Source organism: Saimiri boliviensis, chromosome 15, assembly GCF_048565385.1.
Source record: "Saimiri boliviensis isolate mSaiBol1 chromosome 15, mSaiBol1.pri, whole genome shotgun sequence".
In the NCBI taxonomy this organism is placed as follows: Eukaryota; Metazoa; Chordata; class Mammalia; order Primates; family Cebidae; genus Saimiri; species Saimiri boliviensis.
This window is the reverse complement of record NC_133463.1, coordinates 83,761,924-83,777,866: the sequence shown is the minus strand read 5'-3', so window position 1 is coordinate 83,777,866 and position 15,943 is coordinate 83,761,924. Positions and strand designations below refer to the sequence as shown.

Here is a 15,943-nt window from a genome sequence, read left to right as displayed (position 1 = left end):
CAGAAACTAAGAGAGTGCTAAAATAAATAAATAAATAAATTAATTAATTAATTTAAAAAAACCCCAAATTATGGGTGTGCGTCAAAGCCAACTGAAAGAACTCCTGGCCAGGCATGGTGGCTCAATCCTGTTATCCCAGCACTTTGGGAGGCCGAGGCAGGTGGATTATGAAGTTGAGAGATCAAGACCATCCTGGCCAACATGGTGAAACCCTGTTTCTCCTAAAAATACAAAAAATAAAAAAATAAAAAAATAAAAAAAAAAAAAGCTGGGTGTGGTGGCACACCCCTGTAGTCCCAGCTACTCAGGAGGCTGAGACAGAAGAATTGCTTGAACCTGTGAGGCAGAAGCTGCAGTGGGTCAAGATCACGCCACTGCACTCCAGCCTAACAACAGAGCAAGACTCCATCTCAAAAACAAAAACAAAAACAAAAAACCCAATGGCCAAAGCTGACATGAAATGACAATCTGAGCAAGAAAAGACAGTGGTACTGAATTGTAACTCAACGTATAAAATTAATATCCATGAGTCCACACTGACAAAAATGACTGAATCAATCAATAAATAGATAAATAAATAGGGGAGGAGACAAATCTTCCAGATAATTTTTGTAGATACTCCACCTAGCAGGAGGTGAACTGTAATTCCCCACTTCTTATTTAGGGGTTCCTAACAGTGACTTTCTTTTAAAGGATATAGTAAGAAAAGAAAGAAAAATGAGGAGAATTTGACAGTGGAGAAACTTGACAAGTACTACCTCAGCTAGGTTATCAAGGTAACATAAGCATATAATAAGTCATGTGGACAGTACATCTATGTGATATGATGTGACAAACATGGCATTTTACCTCTGTGTTTTTAGTTCTCCAAATTCATAACCCCAGGTTAATGATGAAAAAATATCTGACAAATCCTAGTTGAGAATCATCTTAGAAAAACCCTAAGTAGTACTCCTCAAAACTGTTTTTTTTTGAGACGGAGTTTCGCTCTTGCTACCCAGGCTGGAGTGCAATGGTGCGACCTCGGCTCACCGCAACCTCTGCCTCCTGGGTTCAGGCAATTCTCCTGCCTCAGCCTCCTGAGTAGCTGGGATTACAGGCACGTGCCACCATGCCCAGCTAATTTTTTGTATTTTTAGTAGAGATGGGGTTTCACCATGTTGATCAGGATGGTCTCGATCTCTTGACCTCATGATCCACCCGCCTCAGCCTCCCAAAGTGCTGGGATTACAGGCTTGAGCCACCGTGCCCGGCCTCAAAACTGTTAAGATCATCAAAACAAACAAGTCTAAGAAACTGTCACAGCCAAGAGGAGCCTAAGGAGACGTGACGACTCAACATGATGTTATATTCTGGGGATTCTGGAACAGAAAAAGGACACTACTAGGTAAACACTAAGGAAACCTGAACTAGACCTTAGTTAACACTGTACCGATATTGTCAGTAAGCTAGCTAAAAATGTGTCAATATTGGTTCATAAACTGAAATAAGTGAGCCATGTTCATGTAAGATGTTAATAATAGAGAAAAACCACACGCAGGTTTTTCTCTACTATCACCATATTACATGAAACTGTACTATTTTCACAATATTTCTGTAAGGCCAAAACTGTTCTAAAATACTAAGTACATTTAAAAAAATTCTCAGTTTTGCAGCTTTCTTGCAGCTGTGGTGGCCTGTGATCCAGTTCCAGCCAATGAGATATTAATTAGCACTGAGTGAGATTTACGGGAAGCTCTTTAAAACTATATCGTTGGCATTCTCTTTTCCCTTCCACTCTTTTTTTCTTCCTGCATGGGATGCAGACATGGTTTTAAAGGGAGCAGACTTGAAGGAAAAAGTGAACAGCTAAGAAAAGCACAGCTATAAGCTATACGGAGCTGGGGAAGGACAGTTAGGCACTGCCGTACAGGCTTTTAAGGAGGACAGGAGAAGGACGTAATATTTCTACTGGGTTAAGTCACTGCAGGTGGATATTTGATATTAGCAGTTGAACTTAATCTTAGTATGTCTAATGCAGTTAAAAATAAATAACACTTTTTCATAACCTCACGCTCAGGTAACCCTTTGACTATTGCAAATAAGGCTTTTTCTTTAAAATCCTAGATCATAAACATTGGTACAGTAAAAATGGTTGTCATGAGCAAAAACACTGGAATCATATATGGATTCAATTCCTGATGTACTTACGAGTTTAACGTCTACCTGCCAGTTAGCACTCAAACTAATCAGGAGTCTGAGCTTTCCAAGTCGTTTCCTCAACTGTGAAATGAGGCTACCACAGAGCCCACTTTTGTGTTATTAGGAGAGAAACATGAGACAGTGCCTACAAAGTGTTTAGAATTTTTACGACTCAATAAAAATCAACAGTTTATTTAAACTTCAATCACTCTAAACTGCAATGACGATACAATTTCTGTAGTGTCTTACTCATCTTTGTATATCTCCAGTATATATCTAGAAAAATCTTCAACGTGAGTAAAGAGTAGTTTGTAGCTATAGCACACTTAACTCCTTTGTGACATTTTCATCAGTGTATACTTAAACTAATTAAGGCTTCCTGCTTCCTTATTCAATACCCATGGTTGCCCTCCAAGTTACTATGTATCAATCACAAAATACTCAATATGCTTCCTGAATATATAAATGTATGTCTTTCATCAAATTGAAAGTTTCATCAAATTGAAAGACATATTTATATATTCAAGAAGCTCATACTTCTCTTCCATAATCATTGACATGTTGATTATGTCCCACTGCTGTATGAAATCACACTAAGGTATTTTTATCTGCTGTGGAATTTTAGACAAGTCATTTGATACACATCTCGTTGTTCTGGATGCTTATCTATAAAAGATAGTTTGAAAATTAGTTTAAATGCTGAAATTCCACAGACGTGGTTCTTACGCAGCGACAGCATTAACAATACTTTAGATGACACTGGTGCAAGAAGGACATGATGGAGATGACATGCTAACTCAAGAATCCTGTCTAATCTCAGTTTCCACTGAGTGCTACAAAAGACATTCAGGGCAAGGTTGAACAGCTGGGTTTATAACATGGGGATGAGAAGAGAACAAACATCTAATAGTGAGAACTTGATAATCAATGACACAACAGAAAAGTAGATCCATATTGATAGGAATATCGCAATGTCAGAGAAGAGCAAAAAGATAACACAGCTGCACAGAGTTTTGAAAGCAGATTAATGGATGGACTACAATGTAATAATTCCTTTTATTTGGGTTTTTCAGCAGGGTGACATGGTTTCTGGTTTTTACATGGTTTCTGGTTTTGAAACTCAGAGATAAAAAAATCCAGGAAGGTTTTTGTAGTGAGCTGCCATATCATGCTTTGAATGAACAAATAACAACAACAATAACAACAACAACAAAAGGTACTCTGAAACAAAACTAATTACTTAGTTTACAGATTAATACAAGATTTTAAGATGTAATGAAGAAGCATACACTTTGGGTTCCAACATACTAATACTCAAATGTAGTTCTGTCATTTGATCTCTGAGCCTCAGTTTTCCTATCTGTAAACTGGGGCTAATAAATCTTACTGCAGAATAGCTGTGATGTTTGTGCACTGGGTATATAAAGTGCGTGACCTAAAACAGGCATGTAGTAAGTGGTAATTAGTACACAGACTTCTGCTTCTACTCTGTCCTGACTTTCCTCTTGGCTGTTTAGTGAAAGATGAGGGAAGGAGACAGAAAGTACAACTCATGTCAGTTCTCGTTTTATACATTTAGCAACAGTAATGTGGTCTGAGAAGAGTGTGTAAACACATACTAAATTGTCAGGTTTTTGTCTATAAATTTTATGAGAAGCAGCAATGCACAGCAGGTAAAACAATGAATTTGTGGCAGATGCCCTGACTGCTCAAGCGAGTTCCAGCACTGCTAATCTGGTGACCTGGGAAACTACAGCTGACTCCTGGGGTTCATTTAGAAGGAGCAGGACCCATGCTGACCATAGAGCGAGGCCTGCAAGGTCTGGTAACAGGGCCTTAGTCGTCTCTCACGGGTCACAGTGTGAAAAACCTACCGAGAGATCCACTTGAGGTCTCTGTGTCCTGATGCAATAAGCACTGGAGGGGTAACTGTATTTTTCCTATAACATCCCTAATACATTTGACAATCTTTCTTCATTTCTGTGAGAGTGCTTTTCTGAGAATTAAGTTTAATCACTCTGTTTTCCTTGTCTAAGGTTGCCACCCAAATGAGAGAGCTGACAAAAGGAAAAGGCGAAACAGCCTACAGTTACAGTCTCTTAGAACACAGGGAAGAAACTGTCAGAGTTGATGAAGACTAAAACTGTTGAAGAGATGGTACTGGCAGCTCTTACTCTGAGCAACTTTAGAGATCACCTGAAATGTGGTTCTAGGGCAGGGCATCTCACGTGTTCACGTGCATCCACATCACCTGAGGACCCTGCTTTAGGCTAGGGCAGGGTTTACATTCTGCTTTTCTAACAAGCTCTTAAGTGCTGCTGCTGCTGGTCGTCTGTAAATCATCTTTTGATGAGCCGAGTCTTAGATCCAGAGGCTATTGCCCTTTTATGAAGCAAGTTATTGGTTATATCTTTTTATTCTATGTTTCATTCAATCTTCAAGGCAATTAAAAAAAAAAAAAACTGAGCAACTGCTTCCTTATCCTACCTTGTATGGAGTATAAAAGAAATCCAAGGCAATTTACAAGTTACAATTTAACCTAACAAGTGATAAGCTGGTTATTGGTAAAACTGTTGACAAATAAGACAGTGTATAAGGAAGTATACTCTTAAGGGCAAGACAGTTATTTTTCTTCTCTTTGTATCTAGTGAAATGATCTCTGATAACAGACAGCTCACTTATTTTGAAGCCTGTATCACCAACTGTCTTCCAATTCTGATTTTTAGCATGCTTTTACTTTTTTCCTTCATTTAAAAACAAAAATAAAAATCTTTCTCTGTCATTTCTAACTATCAGCTCTATTGCCTTTTGGATCTATGCAGCAAAAATTTCCTTCCTGTCTGGAAACAATGATCCTCATAATAAAGAAGTTTGAGAGAGAAGTAATTTGCCTCCAGTTGTCTGTTGAGGGACTGATCAAATATCTGTGCTATAGGAATTCAGTTTTTAGTGTCAAACTATTTTGAGTAATCAGAAAAGGAATCATGGCATAGTTTGATTCCTTGAAAAGGAAATTTTAAAAATTAAGTAGGGTTTGGAAGTGTGTGCTTACTTTCCTATTTCCATTTTATTGAAGAGGGAACTATGGCTTAAAGAGAAGTAACCCCAAGCTCCCCAAGGCCACACAGTAAGTCAGAATCAGGGGCGACCCCAGAACCTCTGGCTTCCCCACTCTAATCCCCAGCCTCTAACGCTCCCCTTTTCTGCCTCCAAGACTTTGCACCCTTAACTGGGATGACTTCCCTCCAGCACTAATCCACCTGATTACTTCTGTTTGTTCATACCCGCTCTCTCCCTACAGAATTACTTGCACCCTCATTTCTATTTCCATGGCACTCTTTTCTTCATGTATCTTTTCCTCTATACCATTCTGTTACAGTTGTTTGTTTCTGATTTTCCCCTCTTAAACTCTAGACTTACTCAGTTAAATACAATGACTTCCTCATAGCTGTAACTTCAATTCTTGCCACAAAAAGGAATTAAGGAAAATCTGTGATATTAATGATTTAGCATCAGAAATAGGTGATTTTTCAAAAAGGTTTCAAATAACTCCGAAAAAACTTCTGAAAACTTCTTAAACCTTCTGAAAAACCAAAGTGTGGTAGGGAAGAGAGAGCTGCTGTATATGAACATACTTACTGGGTTCCTTCTGCTCTAAACTGTTTTAGCTCATTAGTGGATCTTGTTTAAACTTTAGGAAAAAATAAGTTGGCCAGCTAGGTGTCAACCTTCCTCCCATTGGCACTGATATTTACAGCAGGCTCAGAACATTTCTCCAGCTTAATGTTGCACAGGACATGTAAAAGTGCTGGCTGGGCTGTAACCGAGAGAAACTGTGCATAGTTGCATTTCTTGTCTGTTTATGCCTGGCTAGCATTTAAACTACAAGTTCTTATCAGAAGTTACTTAATTTGCAACACTATTGGCCTCTGTTATTATCTTCCCAAAGCCTATGAAAGTGATTTTAAAAGAAACCTAAGATTGTCCCTTTTTGTCTCCCCTTCATCAGCTCCAGTGTGACTGCTCAACACATCATCAGAAAGTGCTTTAATAAAAAATAATTGAATACCGAAGGCTGATTTCAATAGGAGGAATTGGGTGGACCTTACAGCAAGAAAAAGCAGAGAGACTCATTTCCATGGTAAGTCCTCTTGTTTTCCACCTGGAATGTGGTGTGCTTGTGCCAGGTTACAAGCCCAGTTAGTGTTAAATGCACAGGCTACACAGTAGGCACAGAGTTGGAAGGAAGGAGAGGTAGGTGACTGGGTGGGAGAATGTCCCAAGCAGGTAAGCCCAGCAGAAAAACAAACTATTTAAGTAACACCCCAAAGGAGTATTTTTTATTTAAATTTTCCATAATTTTATCCAGTTAGGAAATATATTACCATTTTCCTATATTTATCCTTTCCATAATAAAAAAAAATACTTTTTAATATTGACTGGTACATTAATATAATTCATACCATACTCTGGTAAAACATTTATGGCCCTAATATTAACTATTCAGTTTTCGTAATAAAATTTCTCATAACTTCATATACGATGGAAGGAAAGTACATAATTTTCAGTTATGAAGATAATCTTTAGCATCTATAATATCGTTCTTAATAAATTTTAAAGATAATACCTTGTAACATTTCTATTCAGTATGTAACACTTTGGTGTTTATGTCTCTACAAATAAAGATTTTTTTTTTTTTTTAATGGAAGGCTTTAAACATTCCAAATGGCAGTGGAGTTAAGGACATTTATTTTTATGTTACCAAAATAACATAATATTAAATTCCTAAAATGTGCATGCATAAAAGAAAGTTTCGTCAAAATAAGTGCATGCTGCCTTCTACGATATGAATTCATAATCAATAGATACGGAATTGCCCGTAAGGCTGCCTTATAAAAATCATAGATAATTAAAGATAATAGAGACAAACTATCTTTTTTAATACAGTAAGAGGCAGAGAGGTGTTTTTTTTTCTTTCTTCTTAAAAAAACTGTATGGAATTGGGTTTGGTGTTAGGAGTGGAAAGGCAGTGGGAGTGAGGCTGGGTGAGACGAGGAATAGGAAACAAGGCCTTTGCAGCCTGGCACTCCGCACTGAGCAAGGCCTCCTAGACAGCACTCACTCCTTCATCCCTCCTTCCACCACAGAACCTGCCCTGGGCAGCTGCTGTGCCACAGGCCCTGTTGTGAGCAGTGGGAATGGAACAGTAAACAAGGCAGGAGTGTAGCCCAGAGACTGGTGGGGCTCACCTTCTATGAAGATTCACATGGATAAATGTTTTTTTTAGGATAAACTTCCCCCCTCCAACCCTAGGAGATATCATGGAAGTAAAGTATAACTTTCCTGTAACTGTCTAATTTTTGTTATAATTTCAAATTACTAACTGTCATGTTAGTTTGTATCTTAAGACAATCTAAACTTAGAAAAACCTCTGGTGAACTTGATGTTGATGCTTAATTTAAACTTCTTACCTGGTCCTTACCTAAAGTTTTTCTTTAATAATAATTCTATAATTATCTTGCCAATTTGCCCAGTAATTTTACAGCAGCCAATTTAACACTACATTTTTCTATGTATTTTGAATTCTGAAATGTGCATTTCTTTATCTCAAGGCCTAGAGTTAATGATTCTATATTTTCATTTCAGTGCGCATCAGAATTACATACAGATTTGTTTTTTTTAATTACTGCATTTTATTTCAAAAGCTGAAATAATTTACGAATTTCCAAAAACTTCTAAAATATTCTGCTATTTTTTAAAATGAATCCAACTATGAATAAAAAGGGTTGACGTATTATTACTTTTATTAACTACAGGGCTCCCACTGGTGATTAAGGTTTAGTTTTCCAAACAGTAAAACTGAGTTGTCTCATAAACTTTAGAAGACACCATTGTTTAAACAAACTATTATAATATTTAAAAAATGTGAAGTTAAAAAATCTAAGCCCAGATTTTAACATGGTCCTTCAATATAAATTGATGATGAAAGGCTGCTCTATAGACAAAACTGGCTATAAAATTTAGGCACCAGTTACAGGGGGAGGCAAGAGCAGAGCACAGGAAAATGATCATTCACAGGCTGGACAGCAAATGTGTACTGGAAAGGAGAATTCCTGCAAATTCAGATGACTGGTCAGTCTTCAACCTCCTAAATTATTTTAAGAAACAGAAGTTTCCATTGATTGTTTCAGAGAGCACATGTTTATTACTTTCACTAGTTCTTCAGAATCTTTATATTTGGACTTAAGAGCTATGTATATTTGTTTACTTGTCATTTTAATTCTTTTCTCTATGTATATTCTGTTAGCTCAGAGTTTCCTTTGGGCTTCTTTAGAAACACTCTTAGCTCCCTGGCAGCCTTTTACAATGCATTCTTCTCTGACAGTTCTTGTCCATTTTAGTCTCGTCATTTTTTCTCTTCCAAAAATGTCTTATATTTACTAATTTAGTAATTTCCAGTACGTTTATAGATTTTGAAGCATTTTTTTCCAGTCATTTAGTGGAATTTTAGGGGAAAGGAGGATACATGAATAAGCATCTCTGAAAGTGAAGTTCTGGACTATTTTTTGAAAAAGCTCTATATCGAAAACTGGTGAGTTACCCTGTTTTTTAGAATATAATCCATTTTAGCAGCTAATTATGCTTATAGTTTTTATTGAGTAAAGGTGTTATGGTTTTAGGCTTTGAAAATTTTAAAGAAAATATATAATATCCAGAATGAAGACAGCATAAAGAATTAAAATACTTTAGTATTCTTTAAAGTTGGGTGAGTGAAATGGAAGACAGGAAGCAGCTTTTGTTTGGGGCTCCGTGCGTGGCAAGTAAGGCAGTAACCACCTTAACAAACGGCATGCACTAACTCCTCAGAGGAAACCTGTAATATTGGCAGTGCTGCCCCATCTGACTAAACTGTAGAGAAGGAGCTTCCCTGTGCCACTTAAGTAGTAGGGGTAGTGGCATTTGAATTTAAGTCTGATTCTAAAGCTCTCTTTTCTATGTGCTACCCTTCAGGGGGAAAAAAAAATTCTTAATGCTAGCAGGCAATAGACATGCAAATTAAACTGTTAAACATGTCCTCAGTCCAAGGCTAAATTCACAGTGCTTTGCTCTTAGTGCTATGAGTGACAGGAAAGCCACATGAAACATAATCTGTGGTGTTGGGGTGGGGGTAAATGTGACCCTGACATAGAAGCAATTACAGATTTCTTAGATTTTTAAAAACCTAACCTCCACTCAGTGAATATTTACAGAGCACACACTGAATTTCTATACAGCTTGGATTTCTATACAAAGGGCAAAAGGCATATTCTGTCTATACTATGCGCCCAAGCTAGTCTGGTGATTAACAGGCTTAGTCATTGCATTGCCATATTGTCCTAGTGACAGCAGAATACAGCACAAGGTGCTAGAATCAGGCGTCCCCAAACTTTTTACACAGGGGGCCAGTTCACTGTCCCTCAGACCGCTGGAGGGCCACCACATACTGTGCTCCTCTCACTGACCACCAATGAAAGAGGTACCCCTTCCTGAAGTGCGGCGGGGGACCGGATAAATGGCCTCAGGGGGCCGCAGGTGGCCCGCGGGCCGTAGTTTGGGGGTGCCTGTGCTAGATGCTCACTCAGAAAAGATGCATAGTACCCAAACTGGAGTTACTCCATACTTTTGGAAACAGTACATTTCAATAATTAAACAGAGGGGAAATATACTAATGTGAAAATCTCTGAGGCCTCTCTTCTGAGGCCTTCAGGAAGTGCTTAGAAAAGTGCAGACTGACATGTTTTCCACATCTGAGAACCTCTATTCTCTGTATCCAGGATGGAGTTTTACTCAGTTGCATCGAGTTTTCTGACCCAAACCACTGTTAACAGTGCTATTAATAATCACAAGTGAATAGCTTAAAACCTCTTTGGCACAGCAGTTAACACACTTCCTCATTATCCTAACAAGTGGCCAACTCCAACTACATTCAGTTGCTGTAGGTGTGTCCAAGGGTGTTAATAAGCAGGCAGTTAATTCAGAGGTATTCAAGAGTAATTATGCAGCCAGTCAATGAAGACTGCCACCACTTGGGTCCATTAAAGGATCTGCGCTGTTTTCTTTAGCATAAGTAAATGTGACTGTTACTTCTGTTAACTGTTTCTTGCTCTACCAGCCAAAGTATTGGCTTTGTAATATGTGTGTCTGAATTAAGTACAATTGATGATATATTATTAGGTTTAAATATTAAAACAGAACTTTATGTTTTAAGACCATCTCAGCTCACTGCTAGCTCTGCTTCCCGGGATCAAGCTATCCTCTCACCTCAGCCTCCTGAGTAGCTGTGACTATAGGCATGTGCCACCACATTCCACTGATTTTTAAGTTTTTTTTTTTTTTTTTGTAGAGGTAAGGCTCATTATACAGCCTATGCTGGTCACAAACTCACGGGCTCAAGTGATCTTACCAACTTGGCTTCCCCAAGTGCTGGGATTACTGGTCTGAGTCATGGTGCCCGGCCAAAATATAACTTTAATAAGGAAGGTGTTGTTGTTAATTCCTATCTTGGCATTTCTTTCATCAGCTGATTTATTTCATTCTCTTTTGTTTCTAGTTTTACACTCTTGGGAGACTTAATTTACCATGTTTGATTGAATTATGAAGAAATTATAATACTTTGGCTTTGGCTTATAACATTTTGACATTAAAAAATTCAGGTAACTTCCTCCTCTAACGTGAAGGACTTCGACTTTAATGTTACATTTATATTCAGACTGAATGCCTGCTAATAAGAAATTTAGTATATTCAGCAAACACTGGGGTACTATTTTTCAAATATAAAACTACAGAGGAAACATAGGAGGGCAGCAACTCAATTGAAGGAGTTAGGTATTAATGCTGACTCCACTAACAACTAACTGCATTAACACTTGAAGAAGATGTATAACTCTGTATTTATTGTTCTACTTTCATCATCTATAAAATAAGGATAATCATATTTAGCTTATACATGGCTATTGTGAGGCATTAAAGAGCCACACATATGAAATATCCGGCACATGTGTGTTCTCAAAACACAACCACAAGGTTCTACATCTAGTATAACAACATAAGCTCTAACCAAACCTAACCTCGGACAAAAACTAAATTTTGGATAAAATACAAAAAACAATTACTTGAAGTTACTGGGTAATCGCTAGGTAGATTCTAAAGGGTTTCTGACACTTGAAGAAAGGTAACTGAATGAGGTGACTTCTTAGGGTGTTTAGCATGAGGACAGGCTGCAGGAGGCATGCTGGGCAGCTAAAACTCTGATGGAAGGCTCTGAGTCTTTGCTGCCTGAAGAATCACAAGCCAAAGTTTTGAGCAACCACAGCTCCTGGAAAGTGAGGAAGGAACTGCAGAAGGAAGAGAGCCAGAGATAGGGAGCCACAAATTCTGTGTATGAACTCTCATCAACTCTCCAGTGACAACTGAACCACCAATGCATAGAGCAGACCCTAAGTATCCTTGAAAAGGATGAAGGATCTCATCTGAGATTTTAGCTGCTTACCCACAGATACAGTCTGCAGTTGGAGTTCAATTAAGCTATCTGCTAAAATACTCTAAAAAAATAACATAAAAGCAATACTGTTTGGAGTAATATAACAAATTCCAGAGTTTTCACAGCAAAATATTTACTCCAATGACACTAGATTAATTAGCAGAGAAGGAATTAAACAAAGCTCTCAAAAATTCATAATGTGTAAAAGTATAAGCAGGGATCTCAATTTTAAAAATCACCCACTTTTTCTCCCTTCCCTCCTGTCTCACCTCTTTATTCTTTCCCTCTCTAGAAACTCCCCTCCAGCAATGTATGCTTATCAAATTATGTTCTTGCCTAAGAAATTCCAGAGGATAATCTTAAACCAGGCACAAAGCCTCTGTGGAATCCCCCCACTTAGCAGGAGTCAAGAACAATTAGTCCACCACCGCTGGTCTGAAGTCAAGGTAACACCAGCCAGACCTCCAGGTGGGTGATTATCCAGGACAGTCATTGGAACAAGACTCGCAGCCCCTGCGCTCTGCAGCACTCCCACCTGTGTCCCACACCAAGTTTCCCTTTAAAAACCATAGGGTAAATATTAAAATTTAGAACACTAGTTCACCATCTTCTCAATTGGTTGATTCTCTAATTAAACCTGCTTTTCTTCCCATCAACCCTCACCTCCTATGTTTGCCTCTTGTGTTTGGCTTTTGAGCAGCCAGCAAGCAAACCTGGGTCTGATTACAAAAGAAAATATCCTGGTAATGAACAGATTAAAAAAAAAAAAAAAAAAAAAAAACCTCAGCAGAGAAGTAAAAACTATTAAAAATCAAATGAAAATTTTACATCTGAAAATAAAAAGGATCTGAAATGAAAAAATCATCTGATTGGCTTCAAAATACAAAAGAAGGAGTCAATGAACTTTGAGGCTACATCAAGACATAGACTGGTCTGTAAAACAGGCAAAAAGTAACAGAAAATGAACAGAGACTCAGCCTATAGGACACTATCAAAAAGACACATGACTTAAATTTCTCAATTCACAATGTCTTCAGTGTTTCATTATTTTTTTCACAGTATTTACCCTAGACCAAACCAATAAGCAACAATTTTGGTGATTAAATTGTGAGTACCAATTTACATATTTATCTCCCAACAACTTTGCCGCTGTTTGAGAAATAACATATTATTTTATAATATGTATTATAATTGAAAGGAAATATTTTATTTCATTATTAAATAGCAGCAATTATTATGTATATAGAGTACTACATCAGTTTTCAAACCATGGGATCAGATAGGACACTGTCACTTTCATTTCCCAATCCATATTTATTTTCAGATAATGATTATTGTTTATCTCAGCATCTGCTAAAATACTAGCTTTACAAAGATGTGACATCATTAAAACCAGTAACATATGATCTAATGCTGAAATGAAACTATAAAGGATTATCTTAGGCTGACAGTTCCCATAAGTGTGGAAACAGGGAAAGGGGTAAGTAAAATACCTGAAGAAACAGTAGCTGAAAATTTCCCCAATTCAACGAAAACTGATAAATGACTTTGGGTGCCTGGGATAGCCTAATGTCCTCACTTAAAACCACTACATTAAGCATCCAATATCTGTGAACACACACTTATTACTTAGGAAGAGGGCATACTCTCCTTTGTTCACGTTTCTTCCTGCTGCTTCTGGTATCAAACGTCGTGAGGTGGGACTGCTTCCTTGTGGAAGAAAGGGCCAGAGCAAAGGCCAACAGAAAAGCAGCACAGAAGCCGCCGAATGTTAGGAGAGGAACAGAAGGCAGCATCCTGGAGGACTCACAAGTGTTGAGTCACACAAAACTAGTATTTTGACATACCTGGTCCTGCAGCAAACAGGATCGGCATTAACAAAAGAATATTTCTAGTGATCAACACTTGATCAGAAAGAGGCTGAAGAACGTGCTTTAGCACTTTATTCACATTATTGTTTACTGAGCAATTAACACATGCAAGGTACTAGGAACACATGAGTCTTTATGGATTTACATTACCAATAAGGAATAACCAATGACAGCGTGAATAAATAAGGCAAATCAGTTTGACAAATGACACCACCAGGACTGGGTGTGCCGAACCAACTTCTGGCTGAGAGGATGGCCCCTTGACACTGGGTGCTTGGCAAGGGCTTCTCTGACTAGGGGCCCATGTATGCTGAGGATGCAATGCTGAGAGGGAGGCAGTCAGACACCTGGAGACAAAGACTCCAAGGAGAGGAAGAGTAGATGGGAAGCATCTGGGAAAGAAATGAGCTGTGGTTCTTCAAGGAACAACAGAAAGAAGATCAGTAAGGCTGGAGTTAAGACAATGGAAAAGTGGAAGAAGATAGAGTCAAAAAGGCGAGGAGAGTGCCAAGTGCCGGATCATGTAAGTGCATATGAGGAAGTGTGGATTCTCTTCTAACAGGAAAGGAAGTCACTGAAGGATTTTAAGTATGGAAAGTATAAGATCACATTTAATTTGAAAAAGTCATTGTGACCGAAAATGGAAGAGTAGTGTGGATTAGACTGAGAAGGATGGCAGAGCTGATTAAAGAACAAAATGACTTGAGGTTTAATTTAAAGGCAAAATAAAAAAGACTAAGGAACTGAATACGGCAAATGGGAATGCCACTAAAGACATTATCACATTATATGAAGGCAAATTTAAGGCCGTCCATGAGAGATTTTTATCCATATTTCGCCAAGAAGATTAGAATGCTGACATATGTATGTGATGTTTGGGAGACTTATGTTTCTCTTTTTAGTTTTTTTTGTTTTGTTTTGTTTTTATTTGTGGTTGAAACAGGGTCTGGCTATGTTGCCCAGGCTGGTCTCAAGCTTCTGGCTTCAAGTGATCCTTCTGTCTTGGCCTCCCAAAGCACTGGGATTACAGAAATGAGCCACTGTGCCTGGTCTGTTTCTCTTTTTACTTATCTATATGTATTTTCTGCTCACTTTTTGTGTGAGATTAGAGGACAGATGTTTGAATCTCTATTATTTCAAAAGAGTAAGAGACAATGCCTTTTGATTGGGAGGTCTGCGATCTGCTATGGCATCAATAATGGACCTAGCCACCTATGAACACATACTATTTACCCTGAATTTACAAATAAACAAACAAATGTAAACTGGTAATGTAGGGATAAGATAAGTTTGGAGACTTTCAGAAGAGTTTTTAAAATGTATTTTTTTGTATTTGGCATATTTTGAGAAAATGTACAGGCTCTCATCACAACAAAGATAAAACTAACATGGAAATGCAGGAGGATGAACAGTAGGCCAATCATAATTATGCTGTCCTAATCCCAGGAACCTGTTCATGTTACCTTATCTAGAAAAAGAAATTTCACAGATGCAATTTAGATCTTGAGATAGAAAGATTAGTCTGGATTATCCTGGTGTGCCCTAAATATAATCATATGTCTCTTTGTAAAAGGGAGGCAGAAGGAGATTATAGATATAAGAGGAGAAGGCTGTGTGAGGATGGACAAGTTAGAGTGATGTGCCTACAAATCAAAAAATGCTGTAGTCATCAGAAACTGGAAAAGACAAGGAAAGGAATCCCCCCAAGAGGCTCCAGAGGGAGAGCGACCCTGCCAACTCTTTGACTTTGGCCTACTGACAGTGATTTTCGCATCTGGCCTCCATAACTATGAGAGAATGCATTTCTATCATTTTTAGCCAAAAAAACTGGTAATTTGTCACAGCATCCATATGAAAATAATGTAGTAGGTAAAAGTAATTTCTTAAGATTTTAAGTAAATTTAACGGTAGAAAAAATAGAAATGAGATTTACCACTTACTACCTATATAAATTATCTCATGAAATCACCAATAGCAACCCTATTATAATTAGCTCCTTTTATTAAGAGAGAAAATCCATGTGTCATGCCCATACCTATGTTGACTGCATTTGTAACTGCTCTGACATTGGTCTGATCACCAACGCATAATTGAGGAAGTGACTTTTTGTTTTCCCAAATAAACTTAGAGATATACAAGAATGCTATTTTAAATTTTTCATACAAAATTCTATCTAAAATAAAAATCTATCCATACTCGTAAGTTTAACTGAAAAAAATTTGCATTTCTTCTTTCCACTGACCTCTTTTTGGACAAAGATTGAAAAATTAAAAATAATTATCAAATAAATTTGAGGTAGTCGTATCAGATTTATGATTTCTTTAAAATATTTTTCCCATTAACATTAATCACCAATCCAAGGACAGAAATA

At 37.7% G+C, this 15,943-nt stretch overlaps 1 protein-coding gene across 7 annotated transcripts in view; it reads right to left on the bottom strand.

Annotated features, from left to right (window-relative positions):
- KHDRBS3 (KH RNA binding domain containing, signal transduction associated 3) overlaps positions 1–15,943 on the bottom strand; it is a 197,683-nt gene that overhangs the window by 80,110 nt on the left and 101,630 nt on the right. The gene's annotated exons all lie outside the window — the stretch shown is intronic.